Genomic DNA, 7,988 nt, shown 5'->3' with positions numbered 1-7,988 from the left:
GCACTAGTGTGGACTTTGTGGTCTCTTGTTCATCAACCTGTGTTATGATGTTATATCCACACAACCAGATTTTTCCAATTGGCTGAGTGAAGCAGCTACACTATTTGCATCTGATAGTGAGCACGTAGATGCAACTATAGATAACATCACAACCTGTTTTTTTTTATTTGGACAAACTATACAAGAGTAGACTCTGGTGGGAAGTGAAAAGTCTTGAGATTTACCTAAAAACAAATTTGATACCTAGGGGTTTAAGACTCAATCTAGCACCTGCCTTCCAATACACTGATCCAGAGTTTCTGAACAAATGGGACACTATTCTGAGTCACTGTTCAGCTTCACTCAATAAACTATTGATTGAATTTGAAAATGACTAATTAAAAATTACACAAGTAGAACTTAAGACACAATTGAAAGAATCAGGCAAATGAGGGGAAGATACAGACCTTATTAATAAAGAGAACAAACTGAAGGAATGTTTAGATAAATTTATTAAAGAACTTAAAAATCGTAAAGTACACATATTTCAGAGAGACACCAAGGACTATAAGGAGAGTAACATTTATAGACACAATCAAGTGAAGAAGGCAAGGGCCAACCATCAAGAATCTTCCACAGACTGGGATACATCGAATGATGAAAGTGATACATCTGATAGACATAGTTCTGGAAGGGGAGAGCCTGTGAGACCTGTTTTTTTTAGACCAGAGCCCCCACAACTTACCCTACACAGAAAGGGAAAGACTAGAAGGGTCAAGATGGGATGGATTAAGAAGCAGGGACACATGGGCTTACAGAGGCAGACCAAGATGCAGACAGCAATGCAGACGACAGTGGCCAATGACATCAATCACATAGTCAACTTGTCCAATTATGTATTAAGTAGTGAACAAACTACGGCACTTAATAAGGGACTTTCATTTTCTCCCTCAATGGATTATAAACTATTTGATTGGGTAAAATATGTACACCTGTTTGGGAGGAAATTAAACGAAGAGAATTGCACCAACTTAGATCCGAAGGATTGGAAGATCTAGATGATATGTATCTTGAAAATATCAGTGATCTTTCTGCTTTACAGGAAGAAAGCATGAGACCTGCATGTGAGGGACCTTTCTCACAGCTTAAACTCAAATCCAAATTCACAGCAGTTCTAGAAACCAGTCCCAATGTGGCAACCTTTATGAAGTTGGTCGTAAAAGATCTGGAGGGTTTACAAATACAATCCACATTGGGAAATCTGAATGAAGCAGAAAAACTAGCCCTAAAAGAACTCCAAGTTAATCAAATGATAACAAGAAAACCCTCAGATAAGGGCGGAAATATAGTCCTATTGGACACATTTGATTATGTGAACGAAAATAAAAAGCTCCTGTCTGATTAGGAATTGCTATCTGGTCTTGAAGACTGATCCGACTATCCAGTTTGTGAAGGAATTGAAATCTATTCTTGATATAGGTGTGTCAACTAAGGTCCTTACTAAGAAAGAATCAGAAGCGCTTCTCAATAGGAAGCCAAGGACAGCGACATTTTATTAATTGCCAAAGATACATAAAGGGGGCATCCTACCACCAGGCCGCCCGATTGTATCGGGCATAGCTAGCCTCACTGAACAGCCTAGCATTTATGTAGATCAGGTCCTTAGATCCTTTTTACCTCTCTCCCGTTATATCTACATCACACCATGGACGTGTTAAATAGACTTAATGATGTCACAATAGATGAGGGCACCTTACTGATTAGTATGGATGTTGAATCATTATATACGTCTATCATACACGACAATGGTGTAAATGCAGTACAATACTTCCTGCAGACTAGGAGCTGTGACTTTACTAATCACAACAGACTGATTATTGACCTACTTAGGTTTGTACTTACTCAGAACTATTTTGTCTTTAATAACACCATGTATCATCAGGTCAGGGGAACAGCCTTGGGGATCAGCTGTGCCCCCACATATGCCAACTTATATCTGGGCTGGTGAGATGGTCTTCCAGGAACTGTATCTTGAGTACACTTCTCACATACTCTTGTGGGCCAGATTTATAGATTATATTTTGATTTTATGGAAAGGATCCAGATAGACCTTTTGTGAGTTTATTCATCTTCTTAATACCAACACTCTTAATTTATGACTGACGTCAGAGATCAGTACAACGATCGTTGCTTTCTTAGATTTAATGATTAGCAGATCATCCTCTGGAAAACTTGAGACCACTTTACATCGGAAAGAAACTGCCACTAACAGTCTGCTACGAGCAGACAGCCATCATCCCTCACATCAAAACAGAGGAATTCCGGTCGGACAGTTTATCCGCATAAGGAGAAACTGTTCTTCAGACCAGGAATTTGAAAAGGAAGCTGCAGTACTCAAGTTAAGATTTAGGGAGAGAGGATACAGCAACAGGCTAATAAAAAGGTTGTATAAAAGAGCAAGGTCTACAGAGACAATTGTTGACTGATAAGATCAAAAATGGTAATGAACAGAACATTGTCTGGTTTATTGGGACTTTTAATAACCAATGGGCACAGATAAATAACATTCTTGGCCGACACTGGAACATCCTGTTGGAAGATGATGATCTCCGCCGTGTCCTAACAGTGAGACCTACCCTGGTGAGTAGGAGGGCGGCTAATCTTAAGGACTTATTGGTCCATAGCAACTTTGAACCACCCAGAAGGGATACATGGCTGGCGAAAAGATCATCAGACACATTCAAGTTTAATGGGTGTAAAGCCTGTGTATCCGTGAGTCCCAGTAAGACCTTCTATAACTGGGATAACACACGTAGCCACAGAATGAGACATTTTATCAATTGTAAAACATTGGGAGTTGTATACCAGGCCATATGTGTGCAACAAACATATGTTGGTAAAACTACTTGTCAATTTCGCCATAGAATCCTTGAACCTCTGGGTGATGTGAGAAACAACAGGGAAACACCTCTGGCGAATCATGTGTATGGAGTACATCAAGGAGACACTTCAGTACTATCCTTTGTAGGCATAGAGTCAATCCCGAAAAATATCAGGGGGTGATTGGGACAATGAGATATTGAAATGGGAGGCACGTTGGATTTTTGATCTGGGGACTTTGTCCCCACAGTGACAATGAAGGATTTATGTTCTCTCCTTTCATCTAAAGACATCTAATATCCCGTGACCGCAGTTCAATGACTAACTACCGTCCATTATCTAGACTCTAACCTGGACATATAAAGTATATCTATTATATAGTAATACTTTGCTAGTGAAGTCTAGGCTTTTAGATGCATACTCACCCATTTGGCTTGGTAACTATTCACAATAATATGTAGATTACTACTGTGTTTCATTACCATATCATAGACCAGGGTCCCTACTTGACGTGAACTTTGATGTAGTTCACATCAATTTATTGTTCTACTCTACGGACCAGAGACTTATCTACGGGCCCTTTAAGAACCCTCAAACAACTGTGGGTGGTCTGACTATAACAGTCAAATTGACAATAATAGTATAATCAGACCTATGGTGTCTCATGACTAAGAGTGCTTCTGTTTCTTAGGCAGTCCCGAGAAATATCAGGGGGGATGATTGGAATAACAAGATATTGAAATTGGAGCTACGCTGGATATCTTACATGGAGACGTCTCCACAGGGATTTACATTTATTCACTATACAACACAACCTTGCTATTTAAGTTCAGGTTGATAGACTGGAACTCACATCTTTGCCTTGGTATTAAGTTCCAACTATTTGTGAATTATTACTGTATTTTATCAGCAATATAGATGCGGGTCCATACTACAGGTGAACCTTTAGATAATCTATATTAATTGAATGCTCTAGTCTGTGGACCAGTGTCTTTGTTACTGGCCCTTTAAGGACCCTCGAATAACTGTGGGTTCTCTGACTACATTAGTTGAGTAAGATATATGTGCCATCTAAGAATTCTTATATCCAGCTGCTGTGGATTAACATCAAACCACTGCCAATTATCTAGACATTATATATATCTAATGCACAGCAATACTCTGATACTGAATGCCTAAGGTGATAGAATTGTATTCATTCCTTTGGCTTGGTATAATTACCAATCATCTGTGGACCATTATTATGTTCCATCACCTTATTGCAGACCTGAGTCCACACTCCCAATGAACCTGATATAGTTTACATTAATTAAGTGTTCTACTCCGCAGACCAGTAACTTGGTCACTGGCCCTTTAAGGACCCTCGAACAACTTTGGGTTGTCTGATCAAATCTGTTGAAACAGTAAAATCAGACCTATTGTATCGCAAGATTAAGAGTATCTATCCTCCTTCATTATTTTAGAATGGAATGCCCTTCATCTGATGCCCTAAGATGGTGTGTGTACAATTTTAAACCAGCCTGGTTTAACTGCGTTAAATAAAAGCAGTTACCAAGATAACCGCAATTGCATAAATACTCTCCCACCCCTAATGATACTTACCTTTGAGAAAGCGCACATCTGAGTGAAACGTACATCAGGCAGGAGGTGACTGTGACATCACCATGTGGAAGTACCTGTGGGGGAATTGAATATGAAGGATTCACACGCTACAAACACTGGCAGACTCGTGACACAGATAAGTTAAACTGTCCCTGTATTATCACTAAGGAGGACATGTCACTGCCAAAAGCTATATCCTAACTATATTAACATGATGCTGTCTGATTAATAACATTGAGCATGCTATATAACAAACATGTGGAGAAATAAATATCAATACATTCAATGTTATTCTCAGCTATATCTCTCTAACTTGGTAAAGTTTGTTAACTAAGTATTGAGTTGAAATTAAACATGTCTGTAACCGATTGTGCCTCTGGTATTGAGGTCACTAACTTAGTGTTAACCTCATGGTACATTATATCTGTACGGGCTATAATTGGATGCAGTCTTTGAACTGCGCCCCGAGGCATAAGAACACTTGATAGAGTGTGCATTTATATGTACTAAATACCAGAACTATAAAACAGAGTACCGTCTGTATTATAAATAATTCACAGTGACATTAAAAAATTGACTGTATATCAAGCAGTGGGATACTTGGCTAAGAACCTTCAGACACAATGTATTGGCGTTTTGCATATAACATCAGGTTGATACTATACTTGCTTAGACAAATAGAAGCATTGTAATAATTTTTTGTTCCAGCTAAAACAGACATAAGGTATTGATATAGCAGACTGAGTACACATTTAATTGATGAGAGAAATCTGTAATGGCTGTTTTCTTGTCATTACGTGATATATAGAGTATGTGTCAAAACATGCATTTACATACTTTATGATACTGCCATTATTTTATTGAATTGATACTGCTGGCTAATGTATCTACGCATTTAGATAGAATCACAATTAATGTCTTTACCAGATAGTGTTCTTGCTATTAAGGCTATCAATATAGTGCAAAATATATGGTACTTTATAATTGTAGGGACCATAACTGGATGCGGTCTTTGAACCACGCCCCGAGGCTTAAGAAACACTTGATAGAGTGTACCTCCGCAGTAAATGTACCAATTATATTGTAAGGGGCTATAACTTGATGTGGTCTTTAACTACGCCCCGAGGCATAAAAACACCAGATAGAGTGTGTCTCTACTCACCAACCATTAGTGTTTCTAATCATTTGTCAGTCACAATAGAATTTGCAATATTAATGGTTAAATATTGTGTGGTTTTGGAATCAGATTTAGAGATAGCGAGACATTAGGTAGAGTATGCATATTTAGACCTTGCACTATTGCTTTAGATACCACATTAGAGCATGGTCGACAGTGCATATAACTAGATGGACAGTGCTGTGCTGGGAACTGATACAGTATGTAACATACAGCAATGTTTTCATTCATATATTTTCTCTTCCGCAAATGGCAGGATCTATATGAACTCCTAAACAACTGAGGGGGTTCGAGAATCTGAGAAGGATCCTTCACACCAGAAAGTCATGTGAATGATTCCTTAGATCCTGACTGAACTGCTAGTTTACACAGCAGCATGCGTGGTGTATGTTGCTCAGTACATGTATAGCAGAGTGACATATTTGTATTCATTGAGAACAAATACAGACCGGCGCCTTGCAAGATATAGTCCAGTGAATGTCCATATGTACTGGTAGGGGTTAAACTCCTCTTAGATGATCAAGTCCCATTCATCCGGATCGACTTAGTGGCTCCATAGATAACGCCCGTGATATGTGGGGTTAAACACAAAAAGAAATCATAGTGTATACTGCTAAATTATAAATACAAACATATAACTCAGACTAACATCACTGATGGATAGGTTAGCACTTTTAGAATATAAAAATAAAAATAATGAGCAATCCACTGAGGTCAAAGAGCGTATATCATTTATTACGCAATATAACCAGATGGCACCTACAATTAGACAAATACTAAATAAGCATTGGCCAATTCTGATTAGGGATGAAACTCTTGCACATATACTTTCACTCACCCCGAGTATTATATTCACTAAGGTCACTAATTTAAAATCCAAAATAGCACCTAGCTGTCCACTAATTAAATCAAAATCATCCTTGTTGAATTCAACCAAAGGTTTTTTTACTTGCACTGCATGCACAGCTTGTGCATATGGTGTGACTAGGAAAACCTTTAAGTCTAATGTGACCTCGAAAATATATCCGGTCAAATATTTCATAAATTGCCATTCCACATATGTTATTTAAATTTTGCAATTTCCATGTGGCTTGCAATACTGTATGTTGGAAGAACTGTTAGGACCTTCCAGAGAAGAATAAACTAACACGTATATAATATCAGGAAGGGTGTTACCACACACAGTTTGTCACACCATTTTCTGACACATCATAACCAAAAATCCAACTGGTTTGGAGTGTCAGGCAATCGAGATAGCAGTATCCAGTTGGAGGGGGGGGGGGGTAACAAACTCAATCAGATCAGTAGGCGGGAGGCCTACTGGATCTATGAGTTGAAGATCCTCTCTCCAAATGGACTTAATATCGACTTTGAGTTAGGAGTATTCCTAGAAAATAAACCACCAATTCTGGGACTGGTTTTCTCTCTCTGATACCCTTTTAGCGCAATACCAAACAGTTATACTGTAGTCTGTTTTATTGTTTTTAAAGATTAAAGATGAGCTTTTGGATTAATAAAAATGTATATATGTGTATACATATTGTGAATTATTTCCGGACCTAACTGTATATATATTGTGACGTCTCATTCCCAGCGTCAGATCTTTTGTCCAGATCAAAGGCAGGAAACACTGTATTACTCTAAGCAGGGGTTTATTTACAGGGTATAAAGCAGGTACAGGGTTAACTCATAACACAAAACAGAAATAAAAGACCTAAATCCTTCCAGGAGTACTGACTAATACTGCTTAGTCCCTAACTAGTCGTGGGAGAACTAAACTCTTTTCCCCACTTTACCCAGTATACCTGCAGCAGGTCTCCTTTCAGATCAGTCTACAGCAGCTTCTCTCACCCTGTCTGTATAACTCTCAACATTGTGTGTCTGGCAGCATGGGAGGGGAATGTCTGTATCACTTCCTGACTATACAGGCTAGGCTAATTAGCTCATTAACTCACAGCTGCACAGACCTGTCCAGAATAATTAACACTATGAGAGCTGTAAAGTCCCACAACTGCCCCACTCTAGCCCCTTGAGGGCAGCGACGGCACCATATATCCCTCCCCCCAGCGAAACACAGTCGTGTGAGCGGCCCCTGCACTATGCCGTGCACCAACATCTTTGTTATACCTGTCTGACATCCACCGCTTCTTAAAGGTTTTCTTTCATTAGACCTTCTGCCGAGCAATAATAGAGCCCAGCGTAGTGTCCCACTCAGTCATCAGAGCTTCGAGCTCTTCGCCTAGGTCACGCAGATTTTTCTCTGCCTTCTTGCGGCCAGCACACTCAAACTCCAGGTCCTTCCTCAGGTCTTGAAGCTGTCCTTCTATGCTTCTTTTCTGGCTCAAGTCAG

This window comes from Ascaphus truei, chromosome 2 (assembly GCF_040206685.1).
Source record: "Ascaphus truei isolate aAscTru1 chromosome 2, aAscTru1.hap1, whole genome shotgun sequence".
NCBI lineage: Eukaryota > Metazoa > Chordata > Amphibia > Anura > Ascaphidae > Ascaphus > Ascaphus truei.
This window is presented reverse-complemented; position numbering follows the sequence as displayed.